Source organism: Chiloscyllium punctatum, chromosome 18, assembly GCF_047496795.1.
Source record: "Chiloscyllium punctatum isolate Juve2018m chromosome 18, sChiPun1.3, whole genome shotgun sequence".
NCBI lineage: Eukaryota > Metazoa > Chordata > Chondrichthyes > Orectolobiformes > Hemiscylliidae > Chiloscyllium > Chiloscyllium punctatum.
In genome coordinates this window covers 29,802,474-29,821,869 of record NC_092756.1, presented here as the reverse complement: position 1 = coordinate 29,821,869, position 19,396 = coordinate 29,802,474, and positions in this window count along the sequence as shown.

The window sequence follows — 19,396 nt, the reverse complement described above, 5'->3', positions numbered from 1 at the left end:
TTCTGGTACTAATCCAAAAGCACTTAAAATAGCCTGTTCGACATGTGCGTAATCTCTTGGCCACTCAGGATACAGTGCTGCAAATACCTCACTGGCTCTGCCTAACAGCTTAGACTGAACTAACTTCACCCACAAGACCTCAGGCCACTGCATCAGTCTATCCAATTTTTCAAATGAACTGCAGAGGTCCTTGAAAGTAGAGTCACAGGTAGATAGGATAGCAAAGAAGGCACTTGGTATGCATTCCTTTATTGTTCAGATTATTGAGTACAAGAGTTGGGATGTCATGTTGCGGCTGTACAGGACATTGGTTAGGCCACTTTTGGAATACCGTGTGCAATTCTGGTCTCCTTCCTATCAGAAGGATGTCGTGAAACTTGAAGGGTTCAGAAAGGATTTACAAGAATGTTGCCAAGGTTGGAGGATTTGAGCTATAGGGAGAGGCTGCACTGGCTGGGGCGTCGGAGGCTGAGGGGAGACCTTACAGAGGTTTACAAAATTATGAGGGGCAAGGGATAAATAGACAAAGTCTTTTCCCTGGGGTTGGTGAGTCCAGAACTATAGTGCATAGGTTTAGGGTGAGAGGGGAAATATATGAAAGAGAGCTAAGGGACAAATATTTCACACAGAGGGTGGTACACGTTTGGAATGAGCTGCCAGGGGAAGTGGAGGAGGCTGGGACAATTGCAACAGTTGAAAGGCATCTGGATGGGTATATGAATAGGACGGGTTGAGAGGGAGATGGGCCAGGTGCTGATTGGTGCGACTGGATTGGCATGGACAAGTTGGACCGAAGGGTCTGTTTCTATGCTTCACATCTCTATGATTCTCTGACTCTAATTGCTGAAGTTTCAAATCACTGCAGGCAGTCAGTGATCGAGATAGAATTGTAAGGTCTTTTGGGGGTTACACCGTTCTGGAGGATTGTAGGAACTTGATGATGTTATATATGGAAGTAGGGTTGTCGGTACCGAAGGTGGGAACAGAAATAGAGAGAACCGGAGGGGATTACAGACATCTGGAGGCTCGTGATCACTGGTGGAAGTTCCATGTAGAGGGATGTGTTGTGGAACTGCTGGACCTTGGAGAGATAGGCAGATTTGAAGGGGCTGGAGGGATTTACAGATGCATGGAGAAATTTAGTGACTGGAGCATACAGAGATGGTGAGGGTTGTAGGAGATGCAATAGTTTGGAAGGACTGTAGAAGCTGGAGCTGTTCACATGACAAGGAGGATTGTAGGGGTGTGAAGAGTTAACAGAGGTTGGAGCATTCTTCGTAATTAGTGGTTTGGAGCACTCTCCAGGCTGGGGAAGGTTTCAGAATGAGGGAGGGGTCGAGCAAAAGGAAGCAGTTACAGAAAATCGAGGAACATAAACATGTCACTTCGGTGCTTTGCCACTGATGGTCATCAGGAGGACAGTTGTCCTCATTAAAATGTACAGATCCTCATGGGAATGGACAGTGTGGATGCTGAAACGATGGTTCCTTACACTTATGGGAGAGAGACAAACAAGCAGACTCTGTTTGACAAAGGTGGAGAAGGGGGAGTTGTCTTTTTCTTCCAATGGCCCAAACCTACTTCAGGGTTGTTCCCACACAGCTCAAAGGAAAGCAATGCGATAATATTGGTCATTTAGGATTGCAGGAGATAAGAAACCAAGGCCAGATTGGAAGGGCTGGTGAGAGTGAGAGAGAAGGAAGATGTTCAATAGCTGGAAGGGTTTACAGGGAGTGGACACTGTCAGGACGAGAGAACATGACATGCTCACTCATGAGAAGGAGATAACGATATGGCACTCGCTCAAACACAGCAGGAGGACCCAAGCACCATACCTGTCATTTGCTCAGGGAGCTGCTCTCACCCAGTCTGTGCCAAGCCCCAGATACAGAGTCTAGATTAGAGTGGTGCTGGAAAAGCACAGCAGGTCAGGCAGCATCCGAGGAGCGGGAACATCGACATCAGGCAAAATGTCGATTTTCCCGCTCCTCGGATGCTGCCTGACCTGCTGTGCTTTTCCAACACCACTCTAATCGCGATTCTGATCTCCATTATCTGCAATTCTCACTTTTGCTACATACAATCGGCATGTGGTTTCCCAGCTGCTTGTGCTCAGGGCCCAGTGCACTCACCCCTGAACCTGTCAGTGAGGTATTTACATAGTTATACATTCTCCAGAAACACTGTGTCTGAGCTGTAATAAACTGGTAAATTCACACTCTACCAAGCAAAGACCATCTGCACTCAGATTCCCCGGTGAGACAACCTTCTGAGTGACAGTCTGTAGAGAACAACAGAATCCACAAATCCCCATTGCATGTGTCAGGGTCAATGACAAAACTTTCATTCTTTTAAAAATGACAACTCCTCAATTCCTGCATCTCATAAAACTGCCATTTAGAATAAAGAACATTCTAAATGAAGGCTTTGATGAGGTGACCTCTGGTCAGTCCTGGAGATCTGTTTGTTCCAAGATGCACGGAGAGTGCTTTTTACCAGAGCACCACCAGGTCAGTGTCAGGCACACAGAGAGAACGGGCAAATAGATTCACACCTGAATTCACATCTTCTAGCCTGGCAATCTTAAGCTGTGCTCACCATTCCGGTAAAGATCTCTAGAAACAGGACATCAGAGCCAGAAGACTGGAGGTTGGCTATCGTGTTGCTACTATTTAACAAAGGCAGTAAGGAAAAGCCATGGAACTATAGACTGGTGAGCCTGACATTGGTGTGTACGTTGTTGGAGGGAATCGTAAGCGACAGGATGTACATGTATTTGGAAAGGCAAGGACTGATTAGGGATAGTTAACATTTCTTTTTGAGTCAGAAATCCTGTCTCACAAACTTGATTGAGTTTTTTGAAGAAGTAACAGAGAAGATTGATGAGGGCAGAGCAGTGGATGTGATCTATATGGACTTCAGTAAGGCGTTCAACAAGGTCCCCATTGGAGGCTGGTTAGCAAGGTTAGATCTCATGGAATACAGGGAGAACGAGCCAATTGGTAAAGAACTGTATTAAAGGTAGAAGACAAAGAGTGGTGGTGGAGGGTTGGTTTGCAAACTGGAGGCCTGTGACCAGTGGAGTGCCACAAGGATCGGTGCTGGGTCCAATATTTTGCATTGTTTCCATAAATGATCTGGATGTGAGCATAAGAGGTATAGTTAGTCAGTTTGCAGATGACAACAAAATTGTAGGTATAGTGGCCAGCGAAACAGGTTACTTCCAATTACAATGGAATGTTGATCAGATGGGCCAATGCGCTGAGAAGTGGCAGATGGATATTAATTCAGATAAATGCAAGGTGCTGCATTTTGCGAAAGCAAATCTTTGCTGGACTTATACACTTAATGGTAAGTTTTGACGGAGTGTTGCTGAACATAGAGAAATTGGAGTGCAGGTTCACAGCTATTGAAAGCAGAGTCGCAGATGGGTAAGATAGTGAAGGCGGCATTTAGTATGCTTTCTTTTATTGCAATTCTGGTCACCTTCCTATCAGAAGGATGTTGTGAAACTTGAAAGGGTTCAGAAAAGATTTATAAGGATGTTCCCAAGATTGGAGGGTTTGTGCTATAGAGAGGTTGATTAGGCTGGGGCTGTTTTCCCTGGAGCATCGAAGGCTGAGGGGTGACCTTATAGAGGTTTATAAAATCATTAGGGGCGACCATACAGAGCTTTATAAAATCATGAGGGGCATGGAGAGGCTAAAGAGACAAAGTCTTCACCCACGGGAACGGGAGTCCAGAACTGGAGGACACGGGTTTGCGGTTAGAGGAGAGAGGTATAAAAGAGACTTAAGGGGCATTTTTTTCACGCAGAGGGTAGTACGTGTATGGAATGAGCTGCCAGAGTAAGTGGTGGAGTCTGATACAAGGCTATCTGGATGGGTATATGAATAGGAAGGGTTTGCAAGAATATGGGCCAGATGCTGGTAGGTGGGACTGGATTGGGTTGGGATATCTAGTCGGCATGGACAGGTTAGACCGAAAGATCTGCTTCCATGCTGTACATCTCTTTGACTCTAAGATCAGCTGAATGGTCCAATTAAAGATGATCTGTGGTTCAAATCGTAACATCCTTCAGGGTCCACAACCCATTCTTGATCCCAACCTGCAGGCTCTATGAATCCCACACTGTCTAACCTCCTGCAGGATCCACGTTCCTTCCTACATTAGTACCATCCTCCAGGTTCTGCAGCCCTTCCTACCTCTGTAACATTGCCCGGTCTCTACAAATCTTCCTTCCTCTGCAATGTTCCCCAGAAAGGCACTGGAGGATGGTGGCATTTACAGAGTTAGGGAGGGATATCGGGATTGGAGGATTTTGCAGGCATTAGGAATGCAGGGACTTGAGGAGGTTTAACAGTTTATGAGTGTTATATGGACTGTAGGAAGTTACAAAGATAGGGATGCTTTCAGATTGGAAGAATCTGCAGAAAACGTTTACATGGTTAAAAGCAGGAACCTGAGCAGTGTGCCCGAACAGAGTGATCCTGTGTACCTGAAGTTACCACCCAAGTTGAGAGGTGTTAAGAAGGCGTATGGTGTGTTGGCTTTCATTAGCAGGTATGGCTAAGACCCTAAACAATTTTTTTTTCCCTCCAGAACTTACTGTGGACAAAGACTGTGGAACGCAGAGAACAAGAGTAATACGTTAGACCACAATTGGAGTTCTCTGCCATTCCAGTCTCCCTGCTATAAGAAGGATGCTGTGAAACTTGAAAGGGCTCAGAAAAGATTTACAAGATTTTACAAGGGTTGTTGCTGAATAAGCTGGGGCTATTTTCCTGAGAGCGTCGGAGACTGAGGGGTGACCTTACAGAGATTGAGATAAACATGAGGGGCATGGATTTGGTAAACATTCAAAGTCTTTTCCCAGGGGTTGGGCAGCCCAAAACTAGAGGACATAGGTTTAGTGTTAGAGAGCAAAGTTTTAAAAAGGGACTGAAGGGACAACTTTTTCATGCACATGGTGATGTGTGTATGGAATAAGCTGAGAGAGAATGTAATAGAGACTGATACCTTTTAAATGTTGTAATTGTATCTGGATGGATATATGGATAGTCAGAGTTTAGTGGTACATGGGCCAAATGCTGGTAAATGGGATGAATTTATTTACATCTTCTAGTCAGCATGGATGAGTTGGACTGAAGGCTCTGTTTCCATGCTGTACACCTCTATTATTTGAAAAGAGTGTATGTTATAGAAGAGGTGGTGCTGGTGGTTTTAAAACACAAAGGAATGGAAAGCCCCAGGCCCTGATTAAGTGTATCACAGGACATTGTGGGATACGAGGGAAGAAATTGTGGAGCTACGAGCAAGGGCATTTGTACCATTGACAGCCATGTGTGATCGGCTGGAAGGCTGGAGGGTGGCATAGTGGATTTCGAAGATTCCAAATGGATCTTGATGAAATGGGTGAATGGGCTGAAGAACTGCAGATTTAATTCAATCTGAATAAATGCGAGGTAATGCATTTGGTAAAACAAACAAGGGTAGAGCTTATACAATTAATGTTAGGGCCTCAGTTAGTGTTTTAGAGCAGAGGGATCCCCGGGTTCGGGTACATAATCCTTGAAACTTGCATCACAGGATGGATAAGACAGTGCTTGGCATGCCTGACTATTGCTCAGTCCATTGAGTGGAGGATTTGGGACGTCATGTTGAGATTGTACAGACATTTGTGAGGCCTGTTCTGCAATACCCCATCTAGTTCTGGTCGCCCAGTTATAGGGAGGATATTATTAATCTGAAGGGTGTTCAGAAGAGATTTACCAAGACGTTGCTGGGTATAGAAGGCTTGAGTTCTGAAAAATGGCTGGATATGCAGAGTTTATTTTTTCACTGGAGCCAGGAGGTTGAGAGGTGACCTTATAGAAGTTTAAGAAAAAAAGTTGGGATATAGATAGAGTGATAGCTGCCTTTTCCTTCGGATGACAGAGTCTCAAGTGGAGGGGCCACATTTTTTAGGTTAGAGGAGAGAGATGTTCAAAAAAAAGGATGTAAGGTGCAAATTGTTACACAGAGGGTGGTTTGGGTGTGGAATGAACGTCCTGAGGTGGATGTCGGTACAATTACAACGTTTAGTTAAGTACATGAATAGGAAAGGGTTAGTGGGATATAGGCCAGCAACAGGCAGCTGGGACTAGTTTAGTTTGAGATTATGGTTGGTGTCCACTGTAGGGTCAGTTTCCATGCTGTACAGCTCTGACAACACTGTGGTTTTGACCCATTATTTAAGAAAGGCTGCAAGAGAAAGCCAGGGAACTGAAAACCAATTAGCCCAACGTCATTGGTGGGTTAGTTGTGAAAGTGATTCTGCCAGACTGGAGTTACATTCGTTTGTAAAGGCAAGGATTGATGAAAGATAGTCAGCAGGGCTTTGTGCATACAAAGTCAATCTCACTAACTTGATGGCTTTTGTTGAATTGGTGACCAGACATTGTCTACACCAACGTCAGCAGGGCCTTTGATGGGATTTAGCATGATTTAGGGTGTAGGTTTGCTCGTTGAGCTGTAGGTTTGATATCTAGATGTTTCGTTACCTGGCGAGGTAACATCATCAGTGGCGACCTCCAAGTGAAGCGAAGCTGTTGTCTCCTGCTTGCTATTTATATCTTTCTCCTGGATGGGGTTCATGGGGTTTGTGGTGAACTCCAGGAACCCCATCCAGGAGAAAGATATAAACACAAAGCATGAGACCACAGCTTCGCTTAACTTGGAGGTCGCCACTGATGATGTTACCATGCTCAGGTAACGAAACATCTGGATTGTCAAACCTACAGCTCAGAGAGCAAACCTACATCCTAAACCTCAATCTCAGCAACAAACCTTCATAAACCTTGCATTTAGCATGATATACTGGTTCGTAAGATTAGATCACGTGATCAGGAAGAGCTAGTCAACTGGACACAAAATTGGCTTGACAGTAGGAGACAGGGGTTGGTGGGAGAGGGTTGTTGTTCAGACTGTAAGCCTGTGACCAGCGGTGTGCTACAAGGATCAGGGCTGGGACCACTCATGTGCATCATCTACATAAACAATTTGGTTGAGAATATTGGAGTCATTGTTAGTAATTTTGTGGATGATCAAATGAATGGTGTAGTGGGCAGTGAATACGGTTATCAAAGGGGATCTCGACCAACTGGGCCAGTGGACCAAGGCATGAAAGATGGAGTTTAATTCAGGTATTGAGTTTTGGACTAACACAGATAATGGTACAACCCTGGGTAGTGTTGTCGAACAGAGCGAGACCAAGAGGTGCAGTTACATTGTTCTTTGGAAGTAGCATCACAGGTGGACAGGGTGGGGAAAGTGACATTTGGCACACTTGCTGTCATTGGCCAGCACATGAGTTGGAGATATTTGTAACATTGTCTTTAATATTTCCCTTGGACAGAGGAGGCTTATAAGGGGTGACCTTATAAAGGTTTATAAAACCATACGGAGAGTAAGAATGGTGAATAGCCACGGGTAAGTGAGACCAAAACTAGAGGGTATAAACGTGAGGTGAGAGAACAAAGATTTAAAGAGGGAGCTGAGGGGCAACATCCACAGAGGATGGTGTATAGACAGAATGAACTGCCAGGGGCACATGGGAGGAACAAGAATAATTACAACTTGGAAAAGAAATTTAGGCAGGCACATGGAGAGGGGAAGGTTTGAACGGATATGGGCCAAACACAGGCAAATGCAACTCGTTCAGGTTTGGGGAAAATAGTCAGCATTGATGACTTGGACTGAAGGTTCTGTTTTCATGCAGCATGACCCTGTACCCAGTTAAAGAGGACGAGAATACGAAGATAAGGCATGTTGTAGACACTGAAGCAAGGTATAGTGATAGGGATGGTAGTCTGCAATGCGGTGCATTTCAAATATGCGGAGGGCCCATATGGAAAGAAGGAGGTTACAGAGATAGGGACTGTTATAGGAGTTAAAAATTATTGAAGACACTGATCCACAAGACATACCATAGGTACAGTGTTGGAGAAGGTACACAGAACAGAAAGATCTCAGGCAGCATTCCCACCCTCTCGTGGGAGGCCTGCTTTCCCCTTTGTTGTACTGATGCTCACTAAGAGAGCACAGGCCTGGATTGATAACTCTCTATGTTGTCTCAGTACAACGTAAGTTAAAGTAGATGTGGTGATTGAGCCAGAGTTGTGTCTGTACTGTGCTCCCCCTCCAGCACTGTATCTATGTCATGTCCTGTTAGCTGATGTGTGGATCCCTCACATTGCTGTCTGCTCTGTGCACTGTGTGTGATCTTACCTCACTGCAGGATTTATTGAAGGCTCTAGATCTCCCTGCACTTTGTCTCTCTGGCTGACCAACCATCTTCAATGTGGTGATGGATGAAACAACCAGCAGCTGGGAAGTCTATTGAATCTCCCTGAGTACCTACAGGAGACAGACAAATAGACAGAATGGAAAATTACACTGATGTAGTGAAGGTTACACATGTAGAATGGCACTGAGTCCCATAGAGTCCCTGTGCTGTTGCATCTCTCTGGATTGGAGAAAATGTTGGCTCAGGATCTGGAGTAGCTGCAAGAGTGAGTGACACTGACAGAGGCAGCAATTAGACCCACACAGTGAGGGATACCAAATGGAGAGATACTGAGTGATATCACCAGAGTTCAAGAAGGTGTTAGGATCAAACAATTGTGACAGAAGAAGATGTTTAGCTTCATGATGCCCTGGTATCAGTGCTCAGGCATGAGCAACGTGTGAGCAGGTGAAGTGATGGCCTCGTGGTATTATTGCTAGAGCATGTATCCAAAACCTCAGCTAATGTTCAGGGGAGACAGGTTTGAAACCCACCATCTGAAGTGGTGGAACTTGAAATCAATAAATTCAAATATTATAATTAACCATCCATAAATATGTATGAAACCATTGCTGATGTACAAAAAACCAAAACACTTGTCATTTCGAGAATGACATCTGCCCATCCTCACATGGTCTGCATGACATACCCACAGCAAAGTGTTTTCCAAATCCAAATAGAAAAAGGTGATGCATCGGAACAGCATGGGGATGTGGCTGAAGACAAGCAGAAAGGAACAGGCTTGGACAGAGTGTAACTAAAACTCTACATTAACGAATTGGATTGTGATAGGAAATTGTGGAAAAGAGTACAGAAACTTTTTTTCCGCATAGACAAAGTATCTTCAATAAGTTAGCTGGATTTGTGACACAGCTGAAAGAGATTTAGACACCAGAGAGATGTGGTTACAGGGGAAACAAATTGTGGAAGATAAATATTCAATGGTTTACAACCTTGTGGAAACTCAGGCAAAATGGACAACACTAACAATCATGGGTAACAAAGGCGTAGGATAGAAAGCGCGGGGGGTGGGGATTCCTTAAAAATGAACGGGCAAACAATGGTCACAAAATATCCTTAGCAGATAATGTTAAGGATAAGCCACTAGATATTTAATAAGTACAGTTAGAGGAAGAGGATCCCCAACTAAGCAGTTGGGCCTGTTAGAATCCAAAGGGACAATCTGTGCATGGAGCCAGAGGAAGTAGTTGAGGTCTTCAATGAATACTTCCCATCTGTATTCACACAGGAGAAAGACATTGTAGGGATTTCAGTTGGGATGGTGAGGTTCTGGAACATCTTATGATCAATGAGAAGGAGGCGTTAAATGTATTCACAGGCAAAAAGGTGGAGAAATTCCCAGTAACAATAAAATATATCCCAGGCAGTTATGGAAAGTAAGAGAGGAGATTGCTGGGGCCCTGGCGGATATATTTAAAACTTTGCTGGCCACAGGTGAAGTGCTGAATGACTGGAGGATGGCGAATGTGGTTCATTTGTTCAAGAGTAGCAGTGATAGGCCAGGTAATTACAGAGAAGATAGTCTGACAGCAGGGGGAGGGAAAATATTGGAAAACAATTGTGAGGGACACGATGAATCAACATTCGAATGGACAGGAATACATTAGGGATTGTCTGTATGGATTTGGTAGAGGACTGGCCTCTGATATTGATGAGGCCAGTGCAGATGGTGTGGTAACATGGTGTTTATTAATGTCTTTGACAAGGTCTCACATGGAAGTCCGGTCCAAAAGGAAAGAGCCCATGGAATCCAAGGCAAGTTGGAAAATTGGATCCATAATTGGTGGAGCAGGTTTTTCATGACTGGAAAACTTTGTCCAGCGGGTGTACCACTGGGTTCTGTACACGAACCATTGCTGGTTATTATGTACATTAATAACTCGGATGTGTAAGCAGAAGGTATCATTGGTACGTTTGCAGATGACATGAAAGGTGAGGGTGTTGTCCACAGTGAGGAGCATGGTCTCAGGCTGTAGTCTGATACTGATCAGATGATAAACTGAGCAGAGTAATGGCAGATGGAGTTTACTTCTGATCTCTGTGAGGTAATGCACTGTGGGAAGTCTAATCAGCGAATGATATCCATCATGAATGGTAGGTCCGCCTGGAGTACTAAGGAACACAGGGACCTTGGTGGACAAGTCCCTGGATGTCTGAAGGTGTCAGGACAGCTAGATAGGGTGGGGAACACACCTGAACTGGGAACAGGAGGGGGACCCCATATCCTGGTGGGGAGAGTTGCTGGAGCTGCTCGAGAGGATTTAAAATCGTCTGGCAGGGATATGGGACCGCAAACATTCGTACAGCCCGAAAGAAGGTTGAGGCTGGTATAGATGTTCAAGAGAGCAATTTAAATAGACAAGGCAGGCAAGAACATAGCGGGCAATGAGGGAAAATTGATTAATTAAACTGCATTTATTTCAATGCAAGGGGCCGCACAGATAAGGCAGATGAACACAGAGCATGGAAGGGAACATGGGACTGGGATACCATAGATATTACAGAAACACAGATAAGGGATGGACAGGACTGGCAGCTCAATGTTCCACGGGACAGAGGCTACAGGAAGGATAGAACAGGAGGCAAAACAGGAGGAGAGCTGGTGGTTTTGATTGGGGGAAAACATCCCAGCAGTACCTCGAGGGAATATTCATTCAGGATCGGCCAGTTAAATGATATTAGTGGAACTGAGAAATAAAAATTGGTCATCAGTTTGCTACGATTGTACTACAGCGATAGGCAATGGGAGATGAAAGAGCAAATATGTCAGGAGATCTCAGATATCTGTTAGAATGATAGCGTCGTAATGGTATGGGATTTTAACCTTTCCAAACCTGGACTGGGATTGCTACTGTGTTAAGCAGTTGGATGGAACGAATTTGTTAAGTGTTCCAGAAACTCCCAGTCATTATGTAAATGACCCAACTGGAGAATGGGGCTAAACCTGACCTCCACTTGGGAAACAAGGTAGGGAACAGGACTGAGGTGTTAGTGGGGCAGCACTTTGGAAAGTTACCACAATTGTATTAGTTTGAAAATAGCGATGGAAAAGGACAGGCCTGGTCCACAAGTTCAAGTTATACAATGGAGCAAGATAGTCATGAATTTTTAAAGTAGATTTGGGGAGGCTATTTGCAGGTAAAGGGAAGTCTGGCAAGTAGGAATATTTTAAAACCGAGATAAAAGGAGCGTTCAGCACCAGCGTGTTCCTGTTAGTGTGCAGCTCAACGCGGACTTAATTAGGAAACACTGGCTGAGATTCGAGGCTCCAGTCAAGAAGAAAGGGGGCACATGTCAGATATAACTGGCTGACTCAAGGGAATCCCTTCAGGAGCATCAGGGCTGTAGAAATACATTTAGGATGGAAATCAGGAATGTAAAAAGGGGACACGAGATCGCTTCGGCAGAGAAAGTTAAGGAGAATCCAAAGAGACTCTACAAGTGTATTAAGAGCAAAAGAAGAGCTCGGGACAAACCCAGTCTCCTTAATGATCAATGAAGGCAACGATGTGTGAAACAACAAGATCCAAAACAAATATTTCACTTTGTAACTTACTGTGGATAAAGACTGGGGGGCTCAGGGAACTAAACAGTGTTTGTCCTGACTACTATTGGAATACTGTGTGCAATTCTGGTCTCAATGCTGTGGATGTTGTGGAACATGAAAAGGTTCAGATGACCAAGGATTTGCCAGGGTTGTAGGGTTTGCTCTTCAGGAAAAAGCTGGGGCTGAATTCACTTGAACATGGGAGGCTGAGGAGTTACCTGATAAAGGTGTTTAAAATCATGATGGTCATCGATACGGTGAATAGATAAGGTCTTTTCCCCAGGTTGGGGGGATTACAAACTGATAGGCCATAGCTTTAAAGTTCGCGGGGAAATTTTCAAAGGGACCTAAAGGACAATTGGTTCCTGCAGAGTGTATGGAATAAGCTGCCAGAGGAAATAGTGGAGGCTGATAGAAATACATTTAAAAGGCATGTGGATGGGTGTATGAATAGCAAAGGTTTAGAGGGATATTGGCAAAATTGTGGCAAATGTGACGAGAAACGTCATGCAGGAGTTGGTCTGAAGGATCTACTTCTGTTCTGTACATCTCTGTGACTCAATGTCCTGCATGTTTCCACATTATAGAAAAGGAGGTACTGGAGGTTTTAATACACAAAGGCAGATAAATCCCCAGGACCTGATCAAATGTATATTAGGACATTGTGGGAAGCTGGTGAAGAAATTGTAGGGGCCCTAGCAGAGATGTTTGTACCATAGAGAGCTATGTGTGATAGGCTGTTAGACTGGAGGGTGGCATTGTGGACAGTGAAGAAGGTTTTCTAAAATTACAAAGGGATCCTGATGAAATGTGTGAATGGCTGAAAAATAGTAGATGGAGTTCAATCTGAATAAATGTGAGGTAAGGCATTTGGTGCAACAAACACGGGCAGGACTTATACAATTAATGATCGGACCCTCGGTAGTGTGTTGTAGAACTTTGAAGCTTGCAACATGGAGAGACAGGATGGTCAAAAAAAGGTGCTTGCCTCACTTCCTTTCATTGCTCAGTCCTTTGGATATAGGAGTTGGGAAGTCACATTGAGATTATACAGGCCATTGCTGAGACCTCTTCTGGAATACTGTGTCCAGTTCGGGTCGCCCAGGCTATCGGAAGGATATTATTAAGCGGGAGAGGGTTCAGAGGAGATTTACTGGGACGTGGATGGATATGGAAAGTTACAGTTATAAAGAAAGCCTGGAGAGATTGGTATTTTTTCATTGAGGAGAAAGTGAGGACTGCAGATGCTGGAGATCAGAGCTGAAAATGTAGAAGAGCTGATGCCCGAAACGTCGATTCTCCTGTCCCTTAGATGCTGCCTGACCTGCTGCGCTTTTCCAGCAACACATTTTTTCACTGAAACCTGAATGTTGACAGATAACGTCATAGAAGTTTCTAAAGTCATGAGGGGGATAGATAGAGTTAATGGGAGTTGTCTTTTCCCATGGACAGGGGAGGTTCAAGACAAGGCAGTACATTTTTAAGTTTAGAGGAGAGACATAAAAAAATGACACAAGAGGCACTTTGTTACACAGAGGGTGGGTTGTGTGTGGCATGAACTTCACAAGGAAGGGGTGAACATGGGGACAATTACAATGTTTAAAAGACATTTGGATTACTCCAGGAATAGGAAAGGTTTGAAGGGATATGATCCAGGAACAGGCAGGTGGGACGAGATCTGGTTCGCACTAACCAACAGTGCGGTATGACTGTCTGACTGTGATTATAATATTGTGTCATTAATTAAGGAATGACGCAAGAGAAAGCCAGGGGTGTACAGACTGGTGAGCCAGACATCAGGGTGGGTCAGTTGTTGAAGGTCATTCTGAGAGATATGACTTACTTGCAATGGGAAAGATAAGGACTGATTACAGCCAGTCAGCATGGCTTTGCGCGTGAGAAAACATGTCTCGCAAACTTGATTGGAGTTTGTTCAAGATGTGACCCAGAAGATAGACGAAGGCAGAGTAACAGACGTCAAGGTGTTGCATGATACATTGGTAAGTAAGGGGAGATCACAAGGGATCAGGGAGAGCTCGGCAACTGGATACACAATGGGATGACAGTGGGAGACAGAGGGAGGTGGGAGAGGGTTGTTGTTCAGACTGGAGGCCTCTAACCAGCAGTCTGCTTTCAGGTTTGGTGCACCATTTACATAAACAATCTGAGTGAAAATATAGCAATCTCTGTTAGTATGTTTGCCGATACCAAGATTAGTGGAAGAGTGGGCAGGGAATATAGTTATCGAAGGGGATGTTAATCAACTGGGCTTGTGTGCCAAGGAATGAAAGATGGAATTGAATTCAGGTGCTGGATTTAGTTAAGTCAAACCAGGGAGGACTAATACAGTTAATGGTAGAGGCCTGGACTGTGTTGTTAAACAGGGAGAGACCAAGGGGTGCAGGAACATGGTTAGTTGGAAGTGGCATCACAGGTGGACAGAGTGGTGGGGAAATCAGCATTTGGCACATTTGTCTTCATTGGTCAGAGCAATGCGTACATGAGTTGGAGATATTTGTAACATTGTCGTCAATATTTCTCCTGGGCAGAGGAGGCCACGGGGTGACTTTATAAAGGTTTATGAAACCATGTAGGGCCTAAGTAAGGTAAATAGCCAAGGGTAGGGGAGTCCAAAGCTAGAGGCATAAACGTGAGGTGACAGAGCAAGTATTTAAAGAGGGAGCTGAGGGGCAACATTTTCCACAGAGGATGGTGCATAGACGGAATGGACTGCCAGAGGAAATGGTAAAAACAAGTACAATTACAACATGGAAAAGATACTTGGATAGGTACATGGAGAGTAGAAGATTTCAATGGACATGGACCAAACACAGGCAAATGTGACTCATTCCATTTTGGAAACCTCAGCCGAAGAGTCATGCAGCACAGAAACAGACCCTATGTCTTCAGTTGTTGGAGGAGGAGACTATCGAGACAAGGCATGTTGTCGAGACTGAAGCAAGTTTCAGCGATACGGATGGTCATCTGGACTAGAGGTTTCAAATCTGTGAAATAATTGGTGAGGGGGAGGAGAAGATAGATATAGGAACTGTTATAGGAGCTGGAATGATTGAAGGCACTGGTCCACAAGACAATCCATAGAAACAGTGTTGGAGAGGGAATAGGGAACAGGAAGATCCCAGGAAGCAGTACCACCATCTCGTGGGAGGCCTGCTTTCCCCTCTGTTGTCCTGATGCTCACCAAGACAGCACATGCCTGGATTGAAAACTGGGAACTCTTGATGCTGTCTCAGTACAAAACCAAACTTAAAGTAAAGGTGGTGACTGAGCCTGGTGTGGGTCTGGACTGTACTCACCCTCCAGTACTATATTTATGTCATGTCTTATTAGCTGATGTTTGGAGCCCTCTCATTGCTCTCTGCTCTGTGCCCTGGAAAGATCTTACCTGGCGGCAGGATTTATTGAAGGCTACCAAGCTCCCTGACCTTTGACTCTCTGGCAAACCAACCATCTTCCCAACCAGCAGTTGGCAAGTCTATTGAGTCATGAACTCCCTGAGTACCTGTAGAAGACAGAGAAATAGGCAGAATGGGAAATTAGACTGATGGTGTGAGGGTTACACATGTAGAATGGCATTGAGCCCCACAGAGATCTGGAAAATCCCAGTCTCCAATCCTGGCCTGTGCTGCCTTATCTCTCTGGAGTGGAGAATTCTGTTGGCTCAGGATCTGGAGTAGCTGCAAAAGTGAGAGACACTGACAGAGGCAGCAATTAGACCCACACAGTGAGGGATACCACATGGAGAGATACTGAGTCATATGACCAGAGTGCAGGATCAAACAATTGTGCAGGAAGAAAGGGTTTTGATTCATGTTGCAGTGGAATGCGCACCCTGTGAGCAGGCGGAATGACGGCCTAATGGCATTATTGTGAGACAATTAATCCAGAAACTCAGCAAATGTTCTCTGGAGACAGGTTTAAATCCCACCTTTTCAAATGTTGGGATGTAAATTAAATATTTCAAAAAAGATTAGATTAAAAACCCATAAGTGAGTTTTAAATAATTTCTGATGTTAAGAAATATCCATAGAGTGCATTCAAGTCTTAAGTGAAGTAATCTAAGATGGGTCTGGGATACCACAGGTATTACAGAACAACAGCTGAGGGAGGGACAGGACAGGCAGCTCAATGTTCCAGGGGACAGATGCTGAAGGAAGGACAGAAGGGGAGGAGAGCTGCTGGTTCTGATGGGGTAAAACATCCCAGCAGGACTGAGATAGGATATTCCTGGAGGATCGCCCAGTGAAGCTGTGTTCGTGGAATAAATTGCTGGAAAAGCGCAGCAGGTCAGGCAGCATCCAAGGAACAGGAGAATCGACGTTTCGGGCATAAGCCCTTCTTCAGGAATCCTGAACCTTAGATGCTGCCTGACCTGCTGCGTTTTTCCAGCAACATATTTTCAGCTCTGATCTCCAGCATCTGCAGTCCTTACATTCTATTCGTGGAATTAATCAATAACAATGGGCCTTCCCTTTCCTCTGATTGTTCCACAGACCCCGATAACCCCGCCCTCCTGCAACTTGACCTTCTCAAGATGGCGGCCCTCAGGCCCGTGCTCCCTCTTCCCTCAAACAAATGGCGGCCGTGATCCTGGGCCGTTTCCCTGATCAGAGACCGCCACATCCTGACCCGGGCCTGAAGGGTCTTTTTCGGGGTTTTTAACCTTTACTTGGGACTTGTGAATTCTCTCCGCTCCTTTCTCCCAGCGAGGATCCCACACACCGGCTCTGAGCGCCGCTCTTTGAAGCCAATCGCAGCCGCTGCCGGAGAAAGTAGCTCCATGTCTCTCTGTCCTAGTCAATGTGACACTGCGCATGCTCCACATAGAAAGCAAACTGCGCGTGCGTCTGAAGTTATCAATGAGTTTGCAGAGAATATTCATATCTGCACAGAATCATGGGGGAAATATTATTCATTAATAATTGCTCTGCCGAGTTATAGTCATGGCGCTATCTAGCATGTAAATAGACTGGTTGTTTCAATTTAACCAGACCGGCCAGGTATGTAAATTAACAATTGTTCTGGGAGTTTGAAAAGAGGTTTCTTACTTGAATTGTGCAAATATGTACGTTATCAGATTTGCATCTCAACTATTTGTTAAAATTTCACATAGATTTTTGAGAGAGGTTTAATGCTCCACTATGTTAATGAGAATAATCAATCCTGCAAAACAGTTTGCTTTCTGACCAATCTTCAAGCGTTTACTCTGCGAGAATGCTTTGGCCCCGATCCTCACTCACTTTTGGTTAGAGGACCGGCCGCTGCTCGGTCATCAGTTCCACCCCTTCCTCCCAATAGCAGAGTTGATTCAGGCGTGACTCAGCAGGCTAAGCACAAGAAACAATAAGGGACAAGGGAAGTTAGAGTCGATGTCTTGTGATGCAGTGAAAATATCCTGAATCTTGGATCGAGAGGCTTGAGTTCAATTCACAGCCAGTGCAGGTGTGTGTAATAACTCCTTTGAACAGGTTCATTAGGAAAAACAAGGCAAGTTAGGAACTGTGGGATATAGGTGGATTAGTGTTACTTCTGCAATTCCATTTTACAAAGGAGGTGAACTCACACCAGTGGGTAATTGTTTTAGTCAAGAGCTGAGTCAACAAGAATGGAAACGATGTGGAGGAAATATATAATTGTTTTTGTATTAGCTAAAATTGTATGTCAGAATGAAATGTGCCAATGAACAATAGTAGGCACGGTGGGCAAATAGATAAGATGTTGTGAGGGGATGAAGTTAAGCTAGATACGCCTGTACAAACAGTAGGTATAAACATGTGCTTCCCACTTTTACAAAAACACAGGAACAATCCCCAATTAAAAGGGTCAAAGGGATCAGAACGGCCTCGGGAAAGGCACAGATGAAGGGGGTAGATAATGATGAAGAAGGGATATGCCTAACAATGACCTATAGCAGGGTAAGGTCAAACAGCCTTGTGAGACCAGAAATAAGCATTTTATCACAGACAAGGCCGGATAAGGCAAGAGGCAAACAGGGGTAATGGGGGCCGGTCTGAGCGAAGTGGATGATGTAAGCAGGGGAGGGAGTAGTGTAAAACAATAGACATCAAATCATATAAATGTTATGTATGAATTGAACTTAGTGTGTGTATGTCCGCTGCCTTTTTAGACACTGGACAGCACACCCATTTGCAAGTGTAAAATAAATGGCACTACTGATTCAGATCTTGTCTCGGACTGAAATTATTGAAGTGAGTGGACTTTGTTTCTCACAATTGGGGGCTGTCCGGGATTTTCTTCCATCACCGGGGGGAGTGGCTGGCCTTGGACACTGGGAAGACGCGTCCCGTTCCCCATTGAGGAGCGGTCTCGTGTCCTGGTTTGGTCTGCTCCCTTGGGCGACTGGTACGAATCCCACAAGAGAGACATCTGAATCAGACAGTGATAGGAGCTCGATAGACAATACGGCACAAAGGGGCCAGGCAACTCTGTGCACAGACCAAGGTAAGAAACCTGACTTTTAAGTATTGCCTTGGTGGCCGGGATTGAGTTTTAGTAGTTAATAAGGGACTAATGAAGGAACTCAATATGGGTTGTGCCGTGGGTAAGGAAAAAGCCTCCGGGAAAACAAAAGAAGGAAAAAGCAATGGAATTGGAGGCAGGGTCCATTACAACATACCTCCAGAAAGTTCTTTGGGGAGGATGTTGTGGAATTGGCAAAATAATACTTGTACAGGGGAAAAAGATGATTAAACATTGTTGCTTCATATGGACTAAGGAATCCATTCTTCGTCCCGCCTCTTTTGGCCAAAGATTCAGGTCGGACAAAGACTGGGTTTGTAAATATCTGAATTTATTTGTCAATGAGTGAGAGAGAGAGAGAGAATGAAGAGAGCTGTACAGCTGGTAGAAAGTTTAACCCTTTGTGATTTGGTTTGAATGCACATTTGTTTGTTGGTGATTGAATGTTTGCGTTTTATTCCCTGGAGCTTGAGTTCCTGGACTGTTTTGAATCTGATTTTTATTATGGAAATTTAACATGATTTCTTTTAAGGTTAAGGATACTACAGAGATTATATTAAAAAAAAAATAACTCCTGTTCTTCTTACAGGTCATGACTGCCTTACTATCAGTTTCGAACTAATCTCTTTTATCTTTACATGAAAGCGATTTATGGAGGACAGCTGAAGTTTCAGTTCAATATTAGATTGTAGTAAAAACAAGATCCTATGGTTAATATCTGTGACCTTGGATTCGGCCATTGTTCATGCATTAGAAGTTCTTTTTTTAAACTTGAATAGACAAATAATTTTAAGGCAGCTCTGATTATTTCACGACCTATAGTATTGTAATTGAGCAATGATTGGTCAGGACTACTTAAGAAAACTAATTTTGGATTTAAATTAAGGGACTAAAACTGGGTGATTACAGTGGATTTCAAAATTGAGAACTGTATGCATTTTACATTTTGAATATTAAATACTGAATAAATGAATGTAAATATATAAATATATTTACAAGTT